Consider the following 13,959-nt stretch of genomic DNA (forward strand, 5'->3'; position numbering starts at 1 on the left):
TGTATGTTCATCAAGTTACTCTATTTAATGACACTTCCTATATGCAAACTCACGCTATACCGCAAACCGGTCTGGTTTAAAGAGAGAATAGCGAATGTGTGTCAGAAGAAATGTCATATATTGTGTTAAAATAATTAACAGAGCCTGAGAATAGTTCCTGTATCTGTTTTTGTGTGAGCTGCATCAGAAGGCATCCACTGATCTATTATAATGTTACAAAAACATTCTATTACCGTTTACTGTCACTCTGCCAGGGACTATTTTTCTAGCAGAAGGATGTCATTTAATTGGGACAGGTGTTCTCAAAATTCAAGGTGAATGACTCAAGCATTAAATAAAACCATAGAGTAATTTTGTTGAAATGCACAATACATGGAATCGCAGCACTGATGTAATGAGGTCAAAGGTGTGTGTTTGTAGAGTAATGTACAATGGCTTCGTTACGTCTTTTGGCCAAGGTCAAAACTTTTTTGAATCGCTCTGACTTTGAGAAAGCTATTCATGCTTTTATCAGTTCAAGATTAGATTACTGTAATGCACTTTATGTTGGTGTCTCACAGTCGTCCCTCAATCGCCTTCAGCTGGTGCCGTCTTCTAACTAATACACATAAATGTGAGCACATCACCCCAATACTTTATTCACTCCACTGGCTTCCAGTTTCTTTTAGAGTTGATTTTAAAATTGTATTGTTTGTTTTTAAAGCTCTCAATGGCCTTGCTCCACTGTATGTAACTGAGATGCTGGCTTTTCATCAGCCAAACAGGGTTCTTAGGTCAACAAATCAACTTTTGCTGGAAGTACCGAGGTCGCGGTACAAACACTGGGGTGATCGGGCTTTTTCTGTAGCTGGGCCCGAACTCTGGAATAAGCTTCTCCCCGATTTGCGCACCATTACTGACCTAAAGCTAAGCTTAAAACTCATTTATTTAGACTGGCTTTTAATATCTAGCAATGTTGTGTCAGTTTTGTTGCTGGTATTATATTTTTGTTTTATTGCTCTCTTTTCATTGGAAAGCACTTTGGTTCACCTTGAGTGTTGTAAAGGGCTGTATAAATAAATGTTGATTGATTGATTAATGATTTAACTTTAAAAAAGTAACGTATTAACAGAGCTGGGTAACTGATTACATGTAATCTGGGTTACGTAATCAGATTCCAAAAACTAAATACTTAGATTATATTACATTTTAAAATGCTCATAATCAGATTACAGTTAGTTTTTATGGATTACATGATTACATATTCACACAATGGCATTACATTTTTCATAATTAATTGATTCTCCTTAATTCTTTGTTTAAATGTTCATTTCTAAAAATGCTACTGTGTGTCATACCATTTAGTTTTGATTATATTCCCAAAAACCGATATAAATATTTAAAGGAATATATTTTCTTTCCCTTTGCTTTTTTTATGTCAGTAAAAAATTGCCGTGATTTTAACGGTAAATAATCTGTGAAAATGGTACAGTAAAAACCTGTTAAATGGTTAACGGTAAATTCCTGTAAAATTTACAGGGAAAAAACGTAAACTGACGTTCCCGGAATTCCCTGCGTTTGTTTCTTTGAAATAACTATGAACTATTATCTAAATTAACGTTTAATGTTATAATTAGTTTAAATTAATGCATATTTCAGTTTAATGAGTCTCACCATGATGGTGTTTAGTGTTTGTGTGAATGACACTGTGCACCTTCTATATATGTTATTATTTAAATGTTGCTTGTGATGGGCTTTGGTTCATCATGTGACTTTTTCATCAGTGTATTTCAAAGGTACAAAACAGATTTCAATACTTCAATAGGTTGGTATATTAACATTATATCAGTTAATGAAATTACGGTATTTATTTGTAAATTTAAGTTAAAACCGTAAAACCTAAAATGTAGTTACCGTATTTTTTACGGTAGAATGCCGGCAACCACAGCTGCCGGTTTTTACCATAAATTTTATGGATTTTTTTTTACAGTGTATGTTTAATGGTAAGTTTAAAATACATTTGATAAAAAGTAATCTAAAAAGTATTCAGAATAATACATTAAAATGAGTAACCTAGATTATGTTACGAACTACAGTTTTTATCAAGTAATCTGTAATCAGTAAAGTACTACAATTTGTAAGTAATCTGCAAAGCTCTGCATATTAATACACATATTTTGCCTTTATTATATGTATTGTGTGGAAACCATTTTATAAAAGCAATAAAACCCATGGTTTACAGTGCATTTAGAACAGCTAACAGTGTATTAGGTCCTCTGCTTTGTCATGCCTAGCAAACCCTTTAGCTTTGGGTCTTCTTGCTTTAATGAGTTATGAGTATGAAAAAAAAGTTTTGCTACATTTTCCTGTTTTTCATCCTAGTCCCAGTTCCAGAGCCGGACGCTCAACTGGCCTCCACCTTTCTGCCAACGTTTGTGAAAGAAGGTGACAACTTGGTTCTGCAGTGCAGTTTCACCTCAGCTTTACTGCCGTTCCAACAAGATGTGACTTGGTACAGAGACGGTGAGACAGTTTTATATCTAGTGTAAAGCAATCATTCATTTTTAACCAAATAAAATTGTACATTTACAGTAGCAGATGCTTTTATCCAGAGTAACATCACAATAAATTTATTTTACAAGACTCACGGTACAACAAGGTGCCAGGTTTACCTCATAGCCACAACCTGGCAACCACCCAGAACACTTTAATAGCATCCTATGTGCTCAGGGCGGGTGTTGCGTCAGTCCAGTCGTGTGGCGCTGCAGACAGGTCTGCGATCGGCCAGTCTCACCCTGAATCGAGTGCACAAGGAACATGAAGGCCTGTACAGCGTCCGTCTGCGCACCTGGGACGGGACCGTCGAGCACAGCGCATACGTCTATGTCTAAGGTCAGATCCTCAGAAACTCTTAAATATTAGAGCATTACACAGTTTTTGTTTTATAACAATTACCCCGACTGATAGCTACCAGCAGCAGTGTAAGAATCTATCATAGAAAGTTCATAACTTCAATATAGATATCAAATTATGGAAACCTGTTTCCCTACTGAATAAAAAATGACATTTTATCTCACTATTCTGACTTTTATTCCCACAATAAAGACATTTTTTCTTACAATTGCACGTTTGTATCACAATTCTGACTGTTTTTCTCACAATTCAGATTTTTTTCTCACAATTCCAAGTATATATATATATATATCTTAATTCTGACTTTTTTCTCGCAATTGCGAGTTTATATCTTGTGAGATACTGTATATGTATATTGTCAGAATTGAGAGATATAAACTAACTTCTATAAACTAGATATAAATGGCAAATTTATATCTCTCAATTCTGATTATTTTTCTCATAATTCTGACTTTTTTCTCGCAATTGCAAGTTTATATCTTGCAATTCTGGCTTTTTCTTGAAATTCTGACTTTTTTTCTTGCAATTCAGATTTTTTTCCCACAATTATGACCTTTTTCCTGTAATTATGACCTTTTTTTCGCAATTGTGACTTTTGTTCTTGTAATTCTCACTTTTTCCTCACAATTGCAAGTTTATATCTCTTAATTCTGACTTTTTTCTCGCAATTCTGACTTTTTTCCTGCAATTGCGAGTTTATGTATTCCACAAAATTCTGACTTTTTAATTCTGACGAGTTTATATCTTGTGAGATATACAGTTGAAGTCAAAACTTTACATACACCTTTCAGAATCTGCAAAATGTTAATTATTTTACCAAAATAAGAGGGATCATAGAAAATGCATGTTATTCTTTATTTAGTACTGACCTGAATAAGATATTTCACATAAAAGATGTTTACATATAGTCCACAAGAGAAAATAACAGTTGAATTTATAAAAATGACCCCGTTCAAAAGTTTTCATCCCCTTGATTCTTAATACTGTGTTGTTACCTGAACAATCCACAGCTGTGTTTGTTTTGTTTAGTGATAGTTGCTCATGAGTCCCTTGTTTGTCCTGAACCGTTAAACTGCCTGATATTCTTCAGAAAAATCCTTCAGGTCCCACAAATTCTTTGGTTTTCCAGCATTTTTGTGTATTTGAACCCTTTCCAACAATGACTGTATAATATTGAGATTCATATTTCCACGCTGAGGACGACTGAGGCACTCATTTGTAACTATTACAGAAGATTTTACATTTTGTATGATCCCTCTTATTTTGGTAAAATAATTAACATTTTGCAGATTCTGAAAGGTGTATGTAAAGTTTTGACTTCAACTGTATGTATATTGTCAGAATTGAGAGATATAAACTGACAATTGCGAAAAAAAGTCAGAATTGAGAGATATAAACTCACAATTCTGACTTTATTACACACAATTGTGAGAAAAAAGCCAGAATTGTCAAATAAAAAGTACTGGCTGGACATGTAAAAAAAACACTTTCACATCACAGAATCAGATTTTTTGCACTCGACTGATCGTTTGTTGGCTGTCATCACTCCAGATTATTGGCGACTGAAGAAGTTTAGTGTGTTACAATTGCCGCCTGTCTCTCCTAATTGAGCAATGTAAAACTTGAACTCATCAGAGACTTAATTCTCATGAATCTGTGATGTTCTTTCCAGAGCAGAGTTCCCCTGTCAGCGTAAGTCCTTAAAAGCAAGACGAGGACATGAATTAAATTTCCTGTCTCATTAAAGGAAGTGGGCCGCTCTGTAAGCCTGCAGTGTAGTAATTAGAAAGCGAGCTTCACTCTGCTGTGCGTGACGTCCTCGCCTAATCTCAGAGGAAAGATTTGCATTACAAATCTGCCAGGTAACAGGAAGGAGCCGGAGGTTGCTCTTATGAGTCTGTTTCATCCTTGTTGGTGGCGATTGAACAAATAAGAGCGTGAGAAGCCCTGCAGCTGTCCTCTTCTAAGAAACTTACTGAAGTAAGCTTAACTCTGCTGCGGAGAGAAGTTTTATTTTTCAGAGGCTGCTCATTAATAGGTCAGGGAAACTTAATGGGGTTCCCAGTCATTTATTTTGTATTATGAAATAAAAATAAACATGAATGATTATTGTTAACTAAAAGTAAAACTACTTAAAATAATTTTTGGTATTTAAATAAAGCTTAAATAAAATATAAACAAAATTAATGGATTAATTAATGGATTAATGAAGGAGTTCCTGGTTATATCTTTATTATTATTAAGAAATAAAACCAACTGAAACTATTAAAAGTAACTTTAATTATTGAAGTAAAGTTGAAATTAAAAATATAAATAATAAATGAAACACTTAATATAAAAAAGTTTAAAATAGAAAATCTTAAATGAAATTAATGGAGTTCCCATTTCATTTATTTATTTATTTATTTATGTAGTAAGAAATAAAAACAGACATGAATGGCAGTTTTGTTATTGTTAACTAGAACTAAAACTATTAAAAATCATTTTTGGTATTGGAATAAATCTGAAATAAAATATAAATATTTACTGTAATGACAGTTTTGCTGTTGCTAACTAAAGTTAAAACTATCATATCAAATAATGTTTCAGTAAGTTAAATAAAGCTGAAATAAAATATAAATATTAGATGAAAAATTTAAACGCAAGAAAATTCAAAGAACACTAAATTAAACTAACTGAAATAAAATAAGACGAAAACTGCAATAAAAATAAGTTAAAGCTGAACAGAAAAAAAAAAAATATATATATATATATATATATATATATATAACAAATAAATCAAATCAAAGCTAACTTAAATATTACTAAATACAAAAATAATATAATAATAATAATTAAATAACACTAATGAATTAGTATATTGTTGACATGCATAGAGCTAAAATAAATGTGGATCGCAGCTCAGATCATTTGATCTTGTAAGAGTTTGATGAGTTCATACTGAGATCTCATTCTTTTTGTTGTTTTGACAAATCTGAGCTGAGATTTGAGATTTGAGATCTTCTGAAACTAAAGAGGAGATGCATTTGAGATTACAAGGGCCTTTATTTCAGGAGAAACATCTGAAGAACATGAAAACTCAAGCTCAGGGCTATATGCTGAATTGTTCCCCCTCTCTCTCTCTGTCTGTGTGTAGATGGACCCGCGGTAGTGCTCAGGGCTCCAGGTTCTCCTCTGCAGCTGCATCAGTGTTCTGATGTGAACCAGGATTACGTCTTCCTCTCGTGGATTCCTCCCAGCGCAGACGGAGCCGCTGCTGTGCAGGGTTACTTCATAGAGAGGTGAAGCATTATCTGTGATGTTCTTCTGACGGTCGCTCTCATCTTGAGAGAGATCCCAGCAGCTTCGTGCTGTTTCTGGGGATAAAACTTTAAATGAAAGACATCGCGGTGAGAGAGTACGAGTGCCTAACCTTCCTGTCTCCTAGCAACATCCTGCTTTACTCTACAGTGTTCCGTCCTGTTGGCTTGTGTTTAGTTTTTGCAGATAATTGCATCTTATTATGCATATTTATGGAGTCCAAAAGTCTGAGACCACCAGTGAAAATGCTTCAGTTTTTTATAACAGTTATTTGTTTCATTACGAAACAGTTATATAAGCATAATAGTTTGAGTGAAAAGTTGACTGTATTTCGAAATATCCTAGAAGTTTGTCCTCCTTGTATTTTAATGCCAGAGTTTTAGAATCAGAAAGACATTTATTGCCATTTATTGTTTTGTCACACAAAAATAATAGCTAAGTCTCAGATAATAAATATAAAGATACATGAATTAAAAATATATGATATAAAAATACACAAAAGACAAAATAGACAATATTTGTCGAACTTTATATAGACAAACGTTGGTCTAAATGGTTGCTAGAAGTAGTTTTAATGCATTGCTATGCTATTGCTTGAGTGTTCAGAATGGTTTCTAGGGGTTGCAAAATTATGAGAGGTCTATAATGCATTCTTATGCTGTTGCTAGGATGTACGGAGTGGTTGCTAGGGTGTTGCAAAGTTCCGAGGAGTCTTTAATGCATTGCTATGCAGTTGCTAGGGCATTGCTAGGGGTTAAAAAGTTCAGAGGAGTCTTTAATGGATTGCTATTCTGTTTCTGGAGTGTTCTGAGTGGTTGCTAGGGCGTTACTAGGGGCATGATCAAAAGTTCTTAGTGGTTTTAATTCATTGCTAAGCTATGACCGGTGTGGTTTGAGTGGTTGCTAGGGCGTTGCTAAGGGATGCTCAAATATTTCGGGTGTTTTTAATGCATTGTTATGCTGTTCATTCAGTGTTTTGAGTGGTTGCTAGGGCGTTGCAAAGTTATGAGAGGTCTATGCGTTTCTGTGTATTTCTATGCTGTTGCTAGGGTTTACTGAGTGGTTGCTAGGGAGTTACTAGGGGTTGCAAAGTTCTGAGTGGTCTTTAATGCATTGCTATGCTGTTGCTAGGGCGCTGCTAGGGGTTACAAAGTTCTAAATGGTCTTTAATGCTTTGCTATGCTGTTTCTAGGGTCTTCTGAGTGGTTTTAAATAATGTATTGTTATGCTGTTCATTGAGTGTTTTGAGAGGTTGCTAGGGCGTTGCTAGGGGAATTGCTCAAATATTCAGAGTAGTTTTTTATGCATTTTAATAATGTTGTATGATTGTTCTGAGTGGTGGCTAGGGCATTGCTACGCGGTGCTCAGTTGTTCAGAGTAGTTTTTAATGCATTGTTATGCTGTTGTTTAAATGGTTGCTATGGTGTTGCTAGGTGCTTGCTAAGGTGTTCTGCATGATTTCAACGGCAACTACAAATAAATCATTAAATCAAATAATCACTACAATAACTTCTGAACATGCTCACAGTCTCATCTCTGTCGTGCAGGTGTGACATCGGTGTTGGGAAGTGGGAACGCTGTAATGCTGCCATCCACAGAAAGTGTCAGTATCCCGTCATAGGACTGAAGGAAAACACAATGTATCAGTTCCACGTCTGCGCAGTCAACCAAGCAGGCGTGGGCCGCCCGTCTAATCCCACCGACCCCGTCCTGACCTCTGACCCCCTGGAGCCCAGCAGGACTACGGGTAAGAGCGTCTACATGAGTTCTGAATAAATATAGAAGTATCTCTCTGTGTCTCTGATCTCCTGCTTTCCTCTCGTCTCTGTCTGTCAGTGGTGAAGGTGGAGCGCGGCAGAGAGATTGTGATCACTAAGGACGAGCTGGAGGGTGAGTAGATCACAGAGCTCCTGAGTTCACACTGATGCAGTCGAGTGGAGAGATAAGAAGAAATGCATGCTTCTACACTCACAGACGAGCTCAGATTTACTGTACAGTGCGGTGATATTCTCTATCATGTGATGTTTCACACTGCAAAAAATGCTTTTCTTAGATTTTTTGTCTTGTTTCCAGCCCATCAAGAAAATCTAGAAGGATTTTCTTGACAAGTAAAAGTTATTGTCTTGTTTTCAGAAAAAAACAAGTAAAAATTAAGTGAGTTTTTGCTTGAAACAAGTAAAATAATCTACCATTGGGGTAAGCAAAATAATATTGTTTTCTGTTTGAAATAAGATTATTTTGCTTACCCCATTGGCAGATTATTTTGCTTGTTCTAAGCAAAAACAAACTTAATTTTGACTTGTTTTCTCTGAAAACAAGAATAATTTAATAGTTTTCCTTCTTAATTTAAGAATTTTTAGATATTTTGGCTGGAAACAAGACAAAATAATCAAAGTAAGAAAAGCATTTTTTGCCGTGCATTGCATCAACTCACACTGTCGGGTTGAACATTTCAAGAACATTTCTGAGTCACGTTTCACGCTAAAATCAAAAGAAAAAATAAATGGTATTTTAGTATATTAATGAAAATGTTTTTTATGGTTTGAGTGTTAGCTAACGATAATAGCCTTGCAGGATGCATTGCATAAATGAGAATTTAAGGGAAAAATAGTAAAATAGTAGTATCGTATTATATATATATAAATAAGAAATTATTATTATTATTTTTTGTCATAGAATTTTTATTGTTGCAAATTGCATTTTTACATTTTATACCACACCACCCACCATATAAAATCCTACCAGCCCCAACAGAGCAATCCCCAATTAGAACAAAATGACATCTGAAAAGGGGAGAAAGAATATTAAAGAAAAATAAAAAAAAAGATTCCCCCTACCTCTGATATTGTACTTAATTTTTTCAAGTTTTATTTTTTTTTTTTAAAAAAGGCCAAATCGTTGAGCTAAACTGAAATTAAATTTTTCATAAAGAAACAAAGCCTACGGTATTTTTGGGCCATATTTTATTTATTGTAAAATTATGTTCATTACAATTAAGTAAACCTTCTTTATATAAGAAAAATAAATATTACAGTGGGGAGAATCTGATAAGATTCACCATTAAGAATAATGAACATTTTAAAATATAAAAAACTAAAATTAAATATTATATATTATATTATATGTTAGGATACTAGTTTTGTTTAGGTATTATTGATTTACTATTATAGTTTTTATTGGTATTTTATGTTATTTATTTTTATATTTAATTTCAACTCATTTTAGTTAAAAGTTTTAGTACTTTTTGTGTTTGTCATTACAATTTTTATATGTTTATATAATATTTATTGTTGTTATTATTATTATTCTGTTGTATTTTATTCCAGTTAACATTTATTTCAAGTAATGAAAATGTTTTTTTTACGATACGATGATAACCTTGCGGAATACATCACATGAGAATTTAAGGGAAAAATTAGACTAATTGTCATGCAAATAATTTCACAATGCTTAATTTTCTTTATGCAAAGTTTAGAATTTCTGTTCTTTGATTTTGAGGGGAAACATGACCTGAACATATTCTTGACAAGATTTGTGAGAGTCACCCTTAAACTAGATTTGTTGCTCTTGCCATCTTTTCTGAGACGTATTTTTTTTTCATGAATTAACCACCCAAAAAAATGTACAGCGCACAGTTACAATGATGAATTTGCTCTGTTTTAGAGGGCAGATCTCATATAAAGCATTCGCAGGTGGTCTGCACTCCCCTGTACAGCAATACCTATAAAGACTGAGGCAGTTTTATTGGCACTCAGCATTAAAAAGATGATGATATGTGTCTGAAGCTCAAAGATTTAAATGTCGTATGCTGTGCTGCTAAACTGCCATGGCAACACCAGGGACTCGTGGGCCATTATGAGCAGCTGTAAAGAGCCGACATCAACCTGTTCTTTATAAAGCATGAGAGGTTTTACCGAGTACTGCGGTGTGTGTGTGTGTGCGTACGTGTGTGTGTGCGTGCGTGTGTGTGCGTGTGTTTTGCATTCATGCATAGAAATTTATAGAGCAGCAAGATTTCCCAATGCAAACCAGTAGTTTAACTCTAATATACATTGCATGCATCCTCATCACTAGATAAATGAGCTCTGTTCCAAACCCTAGTGAGCTGCTTTGCTGTCTGTGATCTACATAGGCAGTTGTCTTCTAAGGAAGCATCCTAACTGACTGTCAATTGATTTCAGTACAGTTTGGTGACAAAGCCATACATAAAAATGCATCAATATGCATTCATATTGATTATATATTTTCCTCATGCATCTTGGAAGCACTGTTTATGCATATTTTGTTTTGGCTATATTTGTCTATGGTTTACTGAAAAAGTTTGTTGTACATTTAAAAAAAAAAAAAACATTAAAACTCACTATTGCATTCGTGCAACATTGTCATTTCAAAAGTTTTGAATTTTTGGAATATCATTTTTATTTCACGAAAACATGATGAGAAAAATATTACAGGTCAAATACTGAATGTCCTTGAAAAGATATTTTAATGGCAAACTTGGTTGCTATGACAAATTTTAGAGTGCTATGTTGGTGTATCCCATATTTAATGAAACACAGTAGTCTTTGTATTGCCTTGTACAGTTTTTTCTACAGTGGATCTGAAGGGTTGATACAAAACAGTATTTTAGTAAGCATACTGACGATTTATTTTCTTGGCCCTACTTGGAAATGCATTAAGAATCCACTAATTCTAAAATAAAAACCATGCATGTTTTGTTTTGGGAATATTTATCTATGATTTGCTGATCAAGTCTGTTGTAAGAATAACATTCAAAACATTAAAACATTGTCATTTCGCAAATTAATTTATTATTTTATTTACTTAAATATTAATTTTATTTTATTGTTATTTATTATTACTATTATTGCATTTTTTCTTTCACTATGAATGTGGGGGGAGGGGAATATTACAGGTCAAATATTGTCTTTGATCAGGTCAAATAAATGTCCTTAAAGAATTTTTAATGTTTGTTTTATGTTGTTTTAACCCATATTTAGTGAAACATAGTTTGGATTGCCTTGTTGTGCAATGTTATTTTAGTATCATTTATATACTATTATAGTTTTGTTCATATTTTGAATTTTTATTATTATATTTTCTGTTTTCACTTTAATTTTAGCTAAAGTTATGGTAATTTTATTGGTGGGGTGTCATTTGTTATTAGTTTTTATATATATGGATATGTATGTATAATTTTTATTATTTAGTATCTCAAATAAGACTGAATATGAGAAATGTTGCCTTTTTATGTATTATATTATATTATATATATTTTTTTATTATTTTAAATTATAACTTAATATCTTTATTTCAGTTAATGTTTATTTTATTTCAAGTAATTAAATGTTTTTATGGTTCTAGTTAACAAAAATTACTCTGGTCTACACTGAAAAAAATTATACTACATTTTTAGTTAAGTTAAGTTGTTGTTTTTACAATTTATTTTAGCTACATTTTAAATAAAAAAAATTTGAAAGTTAGTCAACAAATTTTTTTTTAATTTATAATTTAAAATAAATTGATTGCAACCTCTTACCTTAAAAAAAAATGTAGTAAATTCAGTGAATATTTTTTTTCAGTGTAGCATGACCATGCCTTTACCCGTTCTCCATGAGTCCCTCGCTCTCCTGCTCTTTTCTGCATGCAGTATGTTGCCAGCGTTCTGCACCATTCTCAGTCTCTCCTCTCTGCCGTCCGCAGGTCAAATCCGAGTGCCGTTCCCCCCCACCGATGTGTGCGTTCGTGAGCTTAGCGACACCTACGCCGTGCTGAGCTGGACTGAACCGGATCCGCGGGGCAGAGAGCCTCTCACCTACTCTGTGGAGCGGGTGAGAGTTGACCTTCATCCCACGCACTGCTTGCAGTTCAGCTCATTAAGACCGGCCCTGCAGGCTCGTGCAGGCTCCTGCGCTCCTGCGCTTGTCGTTTTTACCCTCGACTGCAGGCCTTAGAGTTGCGTTGGCTTTACACACCAAGCCAAATTAAGGCAGCACTTTGACTAGCTGGCTAATTAGAGACAGGGAAAGCTGTATCCTGGGTGGCAGCAGGTGCAAAGCGAATGGTTCATTAAAAGCACAGAGACCTTAATGCAGCTCATCCGTGTTATGTGACGGCCGCATAATGAGTTTCCTTTCCACTTCAAAGCACTTGCTGTAGATGTTGCTTCGGTTTGCATGTGTGACTAGACCAAATCGTCTTTTTAGACTAGATGCATACATGTTTGCAATCCATGTACAAAATTTTTAGGCACTCGGTTAAAAAAACCAGCAGCCCAAAGCTGAGTTAATTGGACAGAGCTGGTTTGTTGGCTTGTTTTATTCCACATTTGTAAGTTTATTTGGATAAAGCATATTAATGAATAAATGTACCAATGTAAATGTTGGGTTTGATGGGTTTAGTGTTATCTTACTATTATTTATTTACTATAAATATTATATATATAGTATTTATTAATATTTTAAATTAATTTATGTATTTTAAATATTTTTATATTAATATTTAGAATTTGGTTTTATTTTTAGAGTTTGTTTTACTAATTTTATGTGCTCTTTTCATTTATTTTATTGGTTTTCGTTTTTAAAAAATTCTGTTTTGCTTTATGGTTTACATTTTTATTTCAGTAATAGTAATTAGTATTAGTAGATATTAGTAATTTCAGTTAATTGCCCAGACAATCTATAGTTTTTTATTTTATTTACATTTTTATAATCTAATATTTATTTTATTTTTGAAATAAGTTTTTTATTTCAGTTTGTTTTTCAGTCATTTTATTTTAGTTAGTTGTAATTTATAATTTTAATTCGTAATTTTAAAGTAATTGTATTTATTTCAGTTAGTTGCCAAGACAGCATCTCTATATTTTTCATCTGATATATTTATTTTTCTTTATTTTCTTTATTTTATATTATTTTTTTATTTTTTATTTTTCATTGCAATTACTCTGCCTGTTACAAGAATAAAAACTACATTACGTCATCTTCACTGTTGGGCATTAAAGTTTAGCTGTCAACACTGCAAGCATTCATGATTATTAAAATGCATTCTAGTATAGTTGCATTGCGTCACTATCTGTATGTACGTCTGCATTCTGTGCAAATCCAGTTACCCTAGCCGACATTAAATTAACTTGGAAGAAAGTTAATTTTACAGAGCAAATAAAATGCCCCAAGAGGCTTAACACAAAAAGCAGTTTTTAAGTTTAGCTCCCCGGTTTCTGATGTCCATGGCCTCCAGCACTGGAAAAGGTCAAGATCCTTCTGGTTTTCGAGGGCAGTTTTAAAGTTTCAGATCATCTCGTTGTGACTCAGTGTAAAAGTGCTCGGAGTGATTCGTTCACAGAGCTGAGGAGGTCGAATCGTCCAATATCAGGCACAAGAAAGAGCTCCAGCCGCTCGCCGACTCTGTAATGAGCAGGAGAAAGCACACACTGCCACAGGACATACACTTTATTGGACTTTTTATAAGAAGAACCATAATAAAACTGTCTAGTTCATCGGGATCATCTGAAATTGTGGGGGCAGAAATACATATATATGAAAAAGATTTAAATTCCCATTTACCACCGGGCACGTTTTACTATAGAGAATATTGCAATACTTTATCTTCATGGAGACTTGCTACTTTGTGCGAGTGTAATTTATAGTTAAGACATAAAATTATATATATAAAAAATATGTAATATTAGACAGAAATTCCTAGGTGACACAAAAACTGCCAAAAACCTATTTTTGTCTCATTTCTGGAGTATATATCTACATCTAATGT

At 33.6% G+C, this 13,959-nt stretch overlaps 1 pseudogene across 1 annotated transcript in view; it reads left to right on the forward strand.

Moving 5' to 3' along the window:
• LOC306887848 (M-protein, striated muscle-like) overlaps positions 1 to 13,959 on the forward strand; it is a 70,901-nt pseudogene that overhangs the window by 37,276 nt on the left and 19,666 nt on the right. Inside the window, exons 14-19 of the transcript in view lie at positions 2,362 to 2,502; positions 2,710 to 2,871; positions 6,029 to 6,173; positions 7,740 to 7,939; positions 8,029 to 8,082; positions 11,896 to 12,023. The product of the transcript in view is annotated as an M-protein, striated muscle-like (transcript). The remainder of the gene's footprint in view (positions 1 to 2,361; positions 2,503 to 2,709; positions 2,872 to 6,028; positions 6,174 to 7,739; positions 7,940 to 8,028; positions 8,083 to 11,895; positions 12,024 to 13,959) is intronic.

The sequence above is a fragment of the Barbus barbus genome (genome assembly GCF_936440315.1).
Source record: "Barbus barbus genome assembly, chromosome: 21".
Lineage (NCBI taxonomy): Eukaryota > Metazoa > Chordata > Actinopteri > Cypriniformes > Cyprinidae > Barbus > Barbus barbus.